The following is a 14597-nucleotide window of genomic DNA, read 5'->3' as shown; positions in this document are numbered from 1 at the left end:
CTGGACAGACGGCTGCGCTTGTCTGTGATAATGCCCCCCAGCCGTGCTAAATACACGTTCAGATAATACACTAGCTGCAGGGCACGCCAGCAACTCCAAGGCGTAAAGGGCAAGCTCAGGCCATGTGCCCAATTTGGAGACCCAGAAGTTGAAGGGGGCAGACCCGTCATTCACTACATGTAGGCGTGTGCACACATACTGCTCCGCCATGTTGGTGAAATGCTGCCTCCTGCTAAGACGTTCCATATGAGCTGCTGGTGCTGCTGTTTGTTGTGGCATGCTGACAAAGCTTTTCCACATTTCGGCCATACTAACCCTGCCTTCTGAGGTGCTGGCGGTGCCCTGGTTGCGTTGGCGACCTCTTCCTCCTCCTCCTCCTCCTCTGCCTTGGCCTTGTGCTTCCACTGTGGCCCCGTTGTCAGGTGGGAATGCCAGCAGCATTGCGTCTACCAGCGTGCGCGTGTACTCGCGCATCTTGCGATCGCGCTCCAGTGAGTGAATTAAGGACGGTACGTTGTCCTTGTAACGGGGATCCAGCAGCGTGGCCACCCAGTAATCAGCACAAGTTAAAATGTGGGGAACTCGGCGGTCGTTGTGGAGACACTGCAGCATGTAATCGCTCATGTGTGCCAGGCTGCCCAGAGGCAACGAAAGGCTGTCCTCTGCGGGAGGTGTATCGTCTGTGTCCTCTGTATCCCCCCAGCCACGCACCAGTGATGGCCATGAGCTGGCCTGGGTGCCACCCTGCTGTGAACATGGTTCCATCTCCTACTCCATCTCCTCCTCCTCATCCTCCAGAACTGTGCCCCTGCTGGACAATTGTGTCCCTGGCGTTTGTGGGTGCAGGAACCCACCCTCTGAGCCACCTGCGAATGACTGCCTTGAAAGCCTTTGAAATGTTACCTCTTCATCCTCCTCCTCCTCCTGTGCCACATCCTCTTCCATCATTGCCCGGATCATTTTTTGAAGGAGGCATAGAAGTGGGATAGTTAAGCTGACAACGGCGTCATCGGCACTGGCCATGTTGGTGGCCAGTTATTGCATGGATGTTATAGCACATCTGAACACAGCAGTGTCTTATGTTTTATGTCACGGTAAGCAGTAGACTATGAAGGGAAACAAAAAATCCCCTTTAAATTTGTAATTTTTAAATAGCAGATTAGAACAGCACCCTGTAGTAAAATATAGCTGAACGCTGCACACAACAGACTGATAAAAATATTTTTTTTTCTCCCGCCTCCACCTCAGTGGGCTCAAATGAGGGCAAAAAGATCATTCACTGCACCACCCCCCACACAGCAAAATCAATGTAGATCACTAACGGACGATTGTTCTGTCCTGTGTCTCCTAATCTCTCCCTGCCTACTCTCTCCAGCCTGTCCCTAAAATGCTCCAATATCTTTCCCTGCCTACACTCCGACCTGTCCCTGCATTCTTTTCGGGCACAATGTTTTTTTTCCCTGTTTGTCCCTAATCAGCAGCAGCAAGCACTGTTGTGTGTGCTCTCTCCCTACACTAGAGCAGACTGACGCACAGCGCGCTGTGTCTCTAGCTTATAAAGACCTGGGTCTCATGCTTCAGCTGGCCAATCACAGCCATGCCATTATTAGGCATGGCTGTGATGGCTTCTATGGCACACCAGTTAAACGCTTGTTGATTGGCTGTTGAAAGCCCGCCATTAAAAGCGCGCCATTACATACAAAACAGGAAATAAAATTACCGAACATGGGTTTTAAACCCGAACATACAGTAAAGTTTTCGGGTCTGTGTCCGGGTAACAAAAATCCAATTATCTGGTACGGACCCGAATAATACAGTCCGTGTTCGCTCAACACTAGTCGTGAATAAACACACAATGATCATCAGACATAGTAAAACATAAAATACAGACAGGACAGCTGCATATAGAGACATCTGACTATTATTAGTAGTAATTAGAGTTGAGCGGACACCTGGATGTCCGTGTTCGGCGGGTTCGGCCGAACTTGAAAAAAAAGTCCGGGTCCGTGTCCCGGACTTTTCCGAACCTTACCCAGACACCGAACCCCATTGAAGTCAATGGGGACCCGAACTTTCAGGACTAAAATGGCTCTAAAACACCAATGGAAAGGGCTAGAGTGCTGCAAATGGCAGCAAAACGTAGCTTAGAGCATGGCAAGTGCTCTGCAAACAAATGTGGATAGGGAAATAACTTAAAAGAAAAAAAAAAACTGAAAAATAAAAATAAATTCTTCATTTGTGAAGGACGAGGCCAAGGACAAGGACGAGAGTAGGAGGGAGGTTGAGGTGGTGGTGGATGTGGCGGTGTAGGTGGAAGCGGCGGTGGAGGAGGACGAGGTAGCCAACACTGCTTTTTTTTCAGTCATTTTAAATGAGGGTACACCCCAAAAGAGTGAGAAAGATCAAAAATAGAACAATGGCTGGGTAAGGTTGGTATCCATCTCTATTCTGCACAAGGTACGGAAAAGTCCTGTGGGATCCATGCCTGGTTCATTTTAATGAACGTGAGCTTGTCCACATTGTCTCTGGACAGACGGCTGCGCTTGTCTGTGATAATGCCCCCCAGCCGTGCTAAATACACGTTCAGATAATACACTAGCTGCAGGGCACGCCAGCAACTCCAAGGCGTAAAGGGCAAGCTCAGGCCATGTGCCCAATTTGGAGACCCAGAAGTTGAAGGGGGCAGACCCGTCATTCACTACATGTAGGCGTGTGCACACATACTGCTCCGCCATGTTGGTGAAATGCTGCCTCCTGCTAAGACGTTCCATATGAGCTGCTGGTGCTGCTGTTTGTTGTGGCATGCTGACAAAGCTTTTCCACATTTCGGCCATACTAACCCTGCCTTCTGAGGTGCTGGCGGTGCCCTGGTTGCGTTGGCGACCTCTTCCTCCTCCTCCTCTGCCTTGGCCTTGTGCTTCCACTGTGGCCCCGTTGTCAGGTGGGAATGCCAGCAGCATTGCGTCTACCAGCGTGCGCGTGTACTCGCGCATCTTGCGATCGCGCTCCAGTGAGTGAATTAAGGACGGTACGTTGTCCTTGTAACGGGGATCCAGCAGCGTGGCCACCCAGTAATCAGCACAAGTTAAAATGTGGGGAACTCGGCGGTCGTTGTGGAGACACTGCAGCATGTAATCGCTCATGTGTGCCAGGCTGCCCAGAGGCAACGAAAGGCTGTCCTCTGCGGGAGGTGTATCGTCTGTGTCCTCTGTATCCCCCCAGCCACGCACCAGTGATGGCCATGAGCTGGCCTGGGTGCCACCCTGCTGTGAACATGGTTCCATCTCCTACTCCATCTCCTCCTCCTCATCCTCCAGAACTGTGCCCCTGCTGGACAATTGTGTCCCTGGCGTTTGTGGGTGCAGGAACCCACCCTCTGAGCCACCTGCGAATGACTGCCTTGAAAGCCTTTGAAATGTTACCTCTTCATCCTCCTCCTCCTCCTGTGCCACATCCTCTTCCATCATTGCCCGGATCGTTTTTTGAAGGAGGCATAGAAGTGGGATAGTTAAGCTGACAACGGCGTCATCGGCACTGGCCATGTTGGTGGCCAGTTATTGCATGGAGGCCCAGTTATTGGTGGTGAAGTGGTGCTGTTCCGCAGAGCGACTCACGTGTGCGTGCTACAGCTGAAACTCCACTATGGCCTGCTGCTGCTCGCACAGTCTTTCCAGCATGTGCAAGGTGGAGTTCCACCTTGTGGGCACGTCACATATGAGGCGGTGAGCGGGAAGGCCGAAGTTGCGCAGCAGCGCTGACAGGCGAGCAGCAGCAGGGTGAGAACGCCGAAAGTGCGCACAGACGGCCCGCACTTTCTGCAGCAGTTCTGACATATCGGGGTAATTTTTAAGGAACCTCTGCACCACCAAATTCAGCACATGCGCCAGGCAAGGGATGTGCGTCAAACCGGCTAGGCCCAGACCTGCTATGAGATTTCGCCCGTTATCGCACACCACCAGCAACCTGGCAGCAACCACTCATTTGTCTGCTGTTCCATGCTCCTCCACAATTCCTGCGCGGTGTGTGGTTTTTTCCCCCAAACAGGCACGTTTTAAAACTGCCTGCTGTCGTTTACCCCTGGCTGTGCTAAAGTTGGTGGTGAAGGTGTTACGCTGACCGGATGAGTAGGCGGTAGAGGATGAGGAAGCGGAGTAGGAGGAGTTGGGAACAGGAGGCAAACTGAAGCGCCCTGCAATCCTCGGCGGTGGAAGGAGATGCGCCAAACAAATTTAAAAAGGTGTATCTCACATGTACCGATACAGACTATGCCGTAATTTAATTCTTTACACTCAAACAGGGTGTATATTGAATAGCGGAATAGAAAAAAATTTATAAAATGATGTATCTCACACATACAAACACAGACTAGGCCCCGATTACAATTTTTTGTGCCCTAAAGGCAGGATGAGGATGAGGAGTAGGAGGAGTTCGGAACAGGAGGCAAACTGAAGCACCCTGCAACCCTTGGCGGTGGAAGATGCGCCCCAAAAGATTGGAAGGCGTATCTCACACGTACCGATACAGACTATGCCGCAATTTAATTCTTTTCACCCCAAAGGGTGTAGATTGAATAGCGGAATAGAAAATATGATATCAAAAGGTGTATCTATCTCACATGTACAGATCCAGACTAGGCCCCGATTACTATTTTTTGTACCCCAAAGGAAGGATGAGGAGTAGGAGGAGTTCGGAACAGGCAGGAGGCAAACTAAAACACCCTGCAATCCTCGGCGGTGTAAGATGAGCCCCAAAAATTGGAAAGGTGTATCTCACATGTACCGATACTGACTATGCCACAATTTAATTCTTTTTACCCCAAAGGGTGTAGATTGAATAGCGGAATAGAAAATATGATATAAAATTGGTGATTTTTCAATAGCACATGTGAACACAGCAGTGTCTTATGTCAGTCAGCTCTGCTGCAGGCTATGAAGGGGGAAAAAAAAGAAAATTCCCCTTTAAGTTTGTAATTTTTAAATAGATTCGTACAGACTATGCCACAATTTAATTTTTTTTTAACCCAAAAGGGTGTATATTGAATAGTGGAATAGAAAAAAGTGATTAAAATCACTCAATAGCACATGTGAACACAGCAGTGTCTTATCACAGTCAGCACTGAAGCAAAAACGCTGCACACAACTGACTGATAAAAATAGATTTTTTTCTCCCTCCTCCTCCTCAGCGGGCTTAACTGAGGGCAAAACGATTGTGTTCACTGCACCAACCCCCACACAGCAAAATCGATGTAGAACACTGACACTGCCTATTCTCCAGCCTCGCCCTAATATTCTCTATAAGATCGTTCACTGGCACTGCACAACCAACCCCCCACACAGCAAAATCGATATAGAACACTGACCCTGCCTATTCTTCAGCCTCGCCCTAATATTCTCTATAAGATCGTTCACTGGCACTGCACAACCAACCCCCCACACAGCAAAATCGATATAGAACACTGACCCTGCCTATTCTTCAGCCTCGCCCTAAAATGCCCTAATAACTCGCCCTGCCTGCACTCCGACCTGTCCCTGCATTCTTTTCGGACACAATACAATTTTTCACTGTCTGTCCCTAATCAGCAGCCAGCACGTATGATGTGTGCTCTCTCCTTATTACTACAGCAGAATGACGCAGCGTGCTGGGTCTCGAACTTATAAAGACATGGTCACATGCTTCAGATGGCCAATCACAGCTACTAATACATTAGTAGGCATGGCTGGGATGGCTTAAGGCACACCAGTTAAACGCTTGTTGATTGGCTGTTGAAAGCTCGCCATTAAAAGCGTGCCATTACATGCAAAACAGGAAGTAAAATGACCGAACACGGATTTTAAACTCGAACATACAGTAAAGTTTTCGGGTCCGTGTTCAGGTAACAAAAATCCAATTATTCGGTACGAACACGAATAATACAGTCCATGTTCGCTCAACACTAGTAGTAATCCCATTATCATGCAGACTTATTAATAATAAAATAAAAGGCTAACAAGGGGAACCTTTTTAATGGATGGTTACCAAATATTGGAGATTAATAATTGTTGATGAAGCAATTAATATCAAGATCAATATTTAACCCATTAGGGTGCACAGAATTGGGGAGAAAGATCCAATGAGTTTCTCTTTTAGAGAATTCACGGACTCTATTGGAACCTCTCCACACCGGATCCACTCTCTCTATGCCCCAAAATTTCAAATGGGATGGATCCTTGTTGTGGTGAAAGGGAAATTATTTACAAGGGAGGTGACCCTAGTAAACGTTTACTGCCCAAATGTTAAACCTATGGGGTACCTAGGTAAAATACTAGACAAACTAACAGATTTTAGAAAGGGATGGGTAATAATTAGAGTTGAGCGGACACCTGGATGTCCGTGTTCGGCGGGTTCGGCCGAACTTTAAAAAAAAGTCCGGGTCCGTGTCCCGGACTTTTGCCGAACTTTTCCCGGACACCGAACCCCATTGAAGTCAATTGGGACCCGAACTTTCAGGCACTAAAATGGCTCTAAAACACCAAAGGAAAGGGCTAGAGTGCTGCAAATGGCAGCAAAACGTATTTAAGAGCATGGCAAGTGCTCTGCAAACAAATGTGGATAGGGAAATAACTTAAAACAACAAAAAAAAACCTGAAAAATAAAACAATGTTCTTCATCTCTGAAGGACGAGGCCCATATGGAGTAGGAGGGAGGTTGAGGTGGTGGTGGATGTGGCGGTCTCATAGGCGTGCGCACAGGGTGTGCCGGATGTGCCTGGGCACACCCTAATCACTTAGGGCACATAGCATTATCACTCTCTTTGCCAGTGAGGAGATAGGAAAGACCTGCTCTGCTCTATTTCTCTTTGCCAGCAGGGAGAGTAATGTATCGGGGCCATGTACATGTAGGCAAACACATGCATGTGTATTTCAACTTTGGGGTGCACACACTAATGCAATAGGCTGCGCACACCTATGGGCGGTGTAGGTGGAAGCGGCGGTGGAGGAGGACCAGGGCCGGATTAAGAGCATCATGGGCTTGGTGCTGAGGATTTTGAAGGGCCTTAAGGGCCGTGCCTTGGCTTGCACCCAGAGGAGGAAGGGTGCAGCCATGCATGCCTAATTCAACATGGGATGCTGTCTCTGAAGCCCATAAACACATCCATGCATCGGCAACTGTCCCTCCGTGTCCGGCCTTCGTGCTGTGTGGGGAGGTTCTGAGGGAGCTGCCTGGGGAAGCGAGCATAGAAGCCAGACTTCTGTGTTTACAAGTGACAGAAGAGCGGTAACAGTGAATATGGCCAACCCAGGGCCTATATAAAGGTAGGGGCCTGGAGCTGCAGCTCCAATAGCCCCTACGTTAATCTGGCCCTGAGGAGGACGAGGTAGCCAACACTGCTTCTTTTCACAAATTTTAAATGAGGGTACACCCCAAAAGAGTGAGAAAGAGCAAAAATGGAACAATGGGTGGGTAAGGTCGGTATCCATCGCTATTCTGCACAAGGTACGGAAAAGTCCCGTGGGATCCATGCCTGGTTCATTTTAATGAACGTGAGCTTGTCCACATTGTCTCTGGACAGGCGGCTGCGCTTGTCTGTGATAACGCCCCCAGCCATGCTAAATACCCGTTCAGATAATACACTGGCTGCAGGGCACGCCAGCACCTCCAAGGCGTAAAGGGCAAGCTCAGGCCATGTGCCCAATTTGGAGACCCAGAAGTTGAAGGGGGCAGACCCGTCATTCACTACATGTAGGCGTGTGCACACATACTGCTCCACAATGTTGGTAAAATGCTGCCTCCTGCTAAGGCGTTCCATATGAGCTGCTGGTGCTGCTGTTTGTTGTGGCGTGCTGACAAATCTTTTCCACATTTCGGCCATGCTAACCCTGCCTTCTGAGGTGCTGGCGGTGCCCTAGTTGCGTTGGCGACCTCTTCCTCCTCCTCCGCCTTGTGCTTCCACTGTGGCCCCGCTGTCAGGTGGGAATGCCAGCAGCATCGCGTCTACCAGCATGCGCTTGTACTCGCGCATCTTGCGATCGCGCTCCAGTGAGTGAATTAAGGACGGTACGTTGTCCTTGTAATGGGGATCCAGCAGCGTGGCCACCCAGTAATCAGCACAAGTTAGAATGTGGGCAACTCGGCGGTCGTTGTGGAGACACTGCAGCATGTAATCGCTCATGTGTGCCAGGCTGCCCAGAGGCAACGAAAGGCTGTCCTCTGTGGGAGGTGTATCGTCCGTGTCCTCTGTATCCCCCCAGCCACGCACCAGTGATGGCCATGAGCTGGCCTGGGTGCCACCCTGCTGTGAACATGCTTCCATCTCCTCCTCCAGCTCCTCGTCCTCCTCATCCTCCAGAACTGTGCCCCTGCTGGACAATTGTGTCCCTGGCGTTTGTGTGTGCAGGAACCAACCTTTCGGAGCCCCTTGCGAATGACTGCCCTGAAAGCCTTGGAAATGTTACCTCTTCATCCTCCTCCTCCTCATCCTGTGCCACATCCTCTTCCATCATCGCCCGAATTGTTTTTTCAAGGAGGCATAGGAGTGGGATAGTTAAGCTGAGAACGGCGTCATCGGCACTGGCCATGTTGGTGGAGTACTCAAAACAGCGCAACAAGGCACACAGGTCTCGCATTGAGGCCCAGTTATTGGTGGTGAAGTGGTGCTGTTCCGCAGAGCGACTCGCGCGTGCGTGCTGCAGCTGAAACTCCACTATGGCCTGCTGCTGCTCGCACAGTCTTTGCAGCATGTGCAAGGTGGAGTTCCACCTTGTGGGCACGTCACATATGAGGCGGTGAGCGGGAAGGCCGAAGTTACGCTGCAGCGCTGACAGGCGAGCAGCAGCAGGGTGAGAACGCCGAAAGTGCGCACAGACGGCCCACACTTTCTGCAGCAGCTCTGACATATCAGGGTAGTTTTTAAGGAACCTCTGCACCACCAAATTCAGCACATGCGCCAGGCAAGGGATGTGTGTCAAACCGGCTAGGCCCAGAGCTGCTATGAGATAACAGGAGGCAAACTGAAGCGCCCTGCAATCCTCGGTGGTGGAAGGACATGCGCCAAATTGCTATCCGCCTCAGGCCCATCCGCCACTGCATTTACCCAGTGTGCCGTTAGGGAGATATAACGCCCCTGACCGTGCTTACTGGTCCACGTATCAGTAGTTAGGTGGACCTTGGCACAGATGGCGTTGCGCAGTGCACACCTCATTTTTTCCCCCACTTGGTTGTGCAGGGAAGGGATGGCTTGCCTGGAAAAGTAGTGGCGGCTGGGCACGACGTACTGTGGGACAGCCACCGACATAAGGTTTTTAAAACTGTGCGTCTCCACCAGACGGAATGACAGCATTTCAAAGGCCAAGAATTTTGAAATGCTGGCATTCAGGGCCAGGGATCGCGAGTGGGTAGGGGGGTACTTCCTCTTCCTCTGAAGTGTTTGGGAGATGGAAAGCTGAACGCTTCCACGGGACATTGTCGAGATGGTTGGTGACCCAGGTGGTGGTGTTGCTGACAGATCCTCTGTTTGCGGGGTGGCAGGTGCCGGTATCACTACAGATGTGGCTGGTGTGGCCGAGACTGCAGCAGAAGAGGAAGCAGGATGAGCCAGAGACGTTTCTTGGTTTTGAAGGTGTCTACTCCACTGCAGCTCGTGCTTTGCACTTAGATGCCTGATCATGCAGGTTGTGCTCAGGTTGAGAAGGTTTATGCCTCGCTTCAGGCTCTGATTGCACAGGGTGCAAACCACTCGTGTCCTGTCATCAGCACATTTTCTAAAGAACTTCCACGCTAGAGAACTCCTTTGAGCTGACTTTGATGCGCTCGTTCCCTTGCTGCGTTGGGCAGTAGCAGGCGTAGTGTCTAGGGCACGGGCGCTCCGCTTCTGCACCCTGCTCCCTCTTCTGCTGTGCTGGTGGCTCTGTGCGACCACAGCCTCTTCCTCCAAACTACTCAGGTCACCTGCATGATGTTCATTCCATGTGGGGTCGAGGACCTCATCGTCCTCCACATCATCTTCCACCCAGTCTTCACCCCTGCCCTCCTTGTCGGTCTCCACAATGCTGAACGCCGCAGCAGTTGGCACCTGCGTTTCGTCATCATCAGAGACGTGCTGCGATGGTCCTTGCATGTACTCATCTTGAGAAATAGGTGGTTGGGCATCGCTGCACTCAATCTCTTCCACTTCTGGGGCAGGGCTAGGTGGATGGCCCTGGGAAACCCTGCTGACAGAGTCCTCAAAAAGAACAAGAGACTGCTGTATGGCTTGGGGCTCAGACTGCTTGCCTGATTTGCAAGGGGGTGAGGTGAAAGACGGTTAGACATCGGCTGCAGGTGCCAACTCTGACCTTTCTGCAGTAGACTGGGTGGGAGACAATGTGAAGGAACTGGAGGCACTGTCAGCAGCAAACCAATCTACTATCGCCTCTCTGTGTTCTGGCCTCATTACTTCTAGAGGTGTATGATGCCCTACCAAATACTGATGCAGGTTCTGTCGCCTACTAACACTTGAGGAAGGTGTTTCACTTGTGCGTGTAGCTGGCACAGATCGACCACGTCCTCTCCTTGCAACAGGAGCTCTACCAGCAGCACCACGACCCAGGCCACAGCCCCTATTTGACGGTCTCCTCATATTTCTGTAATTTATGATCTTGCCCTAGAAAGGTGTTTATTGAGAAGCGGAACAAAACAACAACAGTATCGCACGGGTGTATCTCACAGTCAAATATGCAAACAATGCCGCAATTTAATGTTTTTTACCCCAAAAGGGTGTATATTGAATAGCGGAATAGGATAAAAAACGGTGTATCTCACACGTACAAACAGACTAGGCCCCGATTAAATTTTTTTGTACCCTAAAGGGAGGATGAGGAAGAGGAGTAGGAGAAGTTGGGAACAGGAGGCAAACTGAAGCGCCCTGCAATCCTTGGCGGGGGAAGGAGATGCGCCAAACTAATTTAAAAGGTGTATCTCACACGTACCGATACAGACTATGCCGTAATTTAATTTTTTACACTCCAAAAGGGTGTATATTGAATAGCGGAATAGGAAAAATTTTACAATACGGTGTATCTCACACGTACAAACACAGACTAGGCCCCGATTACAATTTTTGGTACCCTAAAGGCAGGATGAGGAAGAGGAGTAGGAGGAGTTGGGAACAGGATGCAAACTGACTCGTGTCCTGTCATCAGCACATGACTATGCCGTAATTTAATTTTTTACACTCCAAAAGGGTGTATATTGAATAGCAGAATAGGAAAAATTTTACAAAACGGTGCATCTCACACGTACAAACACAAACTAGGCCCCGATTACAATTTTTTCTACCCTAAAGGCAGGATGAGGAGTAGGAGGAGTTCGGAACAGGCAGGAGGCAGACTGAAGCACCCTCAAATCCTCGGCAGTATGAGATGCGCCCAAAAAATTGGAAAGGTGTATCTCACACGTCCCGACACAGACTATCACGCAATTTAATTGATCCCCAAAGGTTTTTATTGAATAGCGGAATAGTAAATATAATCAAAAAAAGTGTATGTATCTCACACGTACAGAAGCACACTAGGCCCCAATTACTATTGTTTGTACCCCTAAAGGCAGGATGAGGAGTAGGAGGAGTATGGAACAGGCAGCACCCTCAAATCTTCAGAAGTATGAGATGAACCCCAAAAACTTGGAAAGGTGGATCCCACACGTACCAACACAGACTATCCCGCAATTTAATTGATCCCCAAAGGTTTTTATTGAATAGCGGAATAGGAAATATGATCAAAAAAAGTGTATGTATCTCACACGTACACAACCACACTAGGCCCCAATTACTATTGTTTGTACCCCTAAAAGGCTGGATGAGTAGGAGGAGTATGGAACAGGCAGCACCCTCAAATCTTCAGAAGTATGAGATGAACCCCAAAAACCCCAACTATCATTCAGCTCTGCTGCAGGCCACAATTAAATTTTTTTTAACCCAAGGCTGTATATTGAATAGTGGAATAGAAAAAAAGTGTATGATTTTTGAAACCACTCAATAATAGCACATGTGAACTGAACACAGCAGTGTATGATCAGTCAGCACAGCACATCTGAAGGAAAAATGCTGCACACAGTGCCTGATAGAAAAATACTTTTCTCCCTCCTCCTCAGTGGGCAAAAAAGATTGTGTTCACTGCACCCCAAAAAGATTGTGTTCACACAGCAGCCCACACACAGCAAAATGGATGTGGACCACTGACACCTGCCTATCTCCTATCCCACCCCACACAGCAATATCGATTGTAGTTTGTAGAACACACTGTCTGACCCTAAAAATCAGCAGACTCTCTCCCTAAAAGGATTGATAAGATGATGATCGTAGATTGGGTGACCGCAAACCCCACCCCACACAGCAATGTCGATTATAGTTTGTAGAACACACTGACCCTAAAAATCAGCAGTCTTTCTCCCTAAAAGGATTGATAAGATGATGATCGTAGATCTTGTGACTGCAAACCCCACCCCACACAGCAATGTCGATTGTAGTTTGTAGAACACACTGACCCTAAAAATCAGCAGCAGCCTCGCCCTAAAATGCCTACAACTCGCCCTGCCTAACACACTCCGACCTGTCCCTCAATTCTATCCGGACACAAATGTTTTTTTTTTTCCTGTCTGTCCCTAATCAGCAGCCAGCACGTTGATGTGTGCTCTCTCCCTGAACTAAACAGCAGAATGACGCCGCAGCGGCGCTGCCTCGAACTTATAAAGACTTGGTCACATGCTTCAGACGGCCAATCACAGCTACTAATACATTTGTAGGCATGGCTGGGATGGCTTAGGCACACCAGTTAAACGCTTGTTGATTTGTTGTTGAAAGCCCGCCATGAAAAGCACGCCAAAGCATGCAAAACCCGGAAATAAAACGACCGAACACGGATTTTTACCCGAATATACAGTAAAGTTTTCGGGTCCGTGTTCGGGTAACAAAAATCCAATTATTCGGTACAAACACGAATAATACAGTCCGTGCTCGCTCAACCCTAGTAATAATGGCTGGAGATTTAAATTTTTGTTTAGACCCAAAAATGGACAGCACGTCGAATGTGCAGAGGAACAGAACATCTCACTTGAAAATGATTAAAAAGAAGTTATTTCAAAACCAACTTTTGGATACATGGAGAATACTACATCCAAAAGACAGAGACTACACGTTCCGCTCCTCTGTACATAAAACATATTCGAGGATTAATTATATCTTGATTGAACATAGGGGAATAGAATCATTAACAAAGGCAAAAATAGGAATTGAGACATGGTCAGATCATGCACCAGTGATAATGAAGATGAAAATAGCAGAGGGACAAATTAAAACAAACACCTTGAGACTAAATGAAGAATTATTAAGAGACAAGAAATGGGACAATCTTGGTTCACACCTTCTATTCACTTCCAGCACACTCTCCATCTTAGGTCCATTAATATTTTTCTGCATACCCTCTTATTCTACTACTATGTTAAATTCACATTCCTTGCATTAGAGTTTTCTGTCTTGGGATGTGGCTTTCTGTTATGGATATACTATATATATCATACCAGCATTAATCACTCGTTCTTACTATTTTTACACACATTATTTGAATGCAGTATCCGCTGGAGATTGCTATCGATACATCCCACTTGTCATCTATTATACCGGGGCACACGTGTTTCCCCTTTGATGTCCTCTCATCGTTCCCTGCTGGCTACAGACTGGGCTTCCACAGCTCCCGGCTAGACGTTTTTCCCTGTTGGACAGTTGCCCATACATTATATGCTTACCTCATCGCCAAGCTGTAAGTACATTGGGTGGAGCTGGCTCAAGTTGGGATGATATATCCTTACTTATGTTTCTATACCTTTTACCATGTCCATTATATTGTTGTCTGTAAGGGGGATTTTTTCTCTTTTTACAGTGACATAGGATGCATCCGCTCCTGAAGAAGCGGAATCTACTCCACGAAACGCGTAGAGCTTGCCATAATGCATTCCTTTTTTATTATCTCTACCCATAGGGTTTTTTATATGCCCATTTTAGCCATTGCTTTATCTGTTCAGGCCTTATCAGCTCTTTACGATCTTACATCTATGTTGTTTTAACTCTATTACTGTACCCATTACCATATGTATGCCATTTGTGGATATTTGTATGGATGATGACAATTATCATTAAATTGTTTCTTTCTCTCTGCTATCATGTTGTGGACCCATCCATATACTCACTATAGTCCTATTGTACACCCCAACCGTCATGCACTTCGTATAAAGTCCCACTTGTTCCCCCTCCTTTCCGGCATTCCCTTAGTGTTAGGGCTGCTAGTCCTTCGGCCCTTTGTATTATATTACCATGCTGTGGATTCGTCCACACTATATCTGTTTTACCATATGTTACACATTATACCAATTGTCCTATGTACTTTTTAACTTATATTCCCCTCCCCCATTCTCTATTCAATTACAGCCTGAAGTCTGGAATGCATAGACATCACCAGATGCTGAGTTTCATCCCTGGTGATGCTCTGCCAGACCTCTACTGCAACTGTCTTCAGTTCCTGCTTGTTCTTGGGGCATTTTCCCTTCAGTTTTGTCTTCAGCAAGTGAAATGCATGCTCAATCAGATTGAG

The sequence above is a fragment of the Pelophylax lessonae genome (assembly GCF_965119305.1).
Source record: "Pelophylax lessonae genome assembly, chromosome: 1".
In the NCBI taxonomy this organism is placed as follows: domain Eukaryota; kingdom Metazoa; phylum Chordata; class Amphibia; order Anura; family Ranidae; genus Pelophylax; species Pelophylax lessonae.
This window is presented reverse-complemented; position numbering follows the sequence as displayed.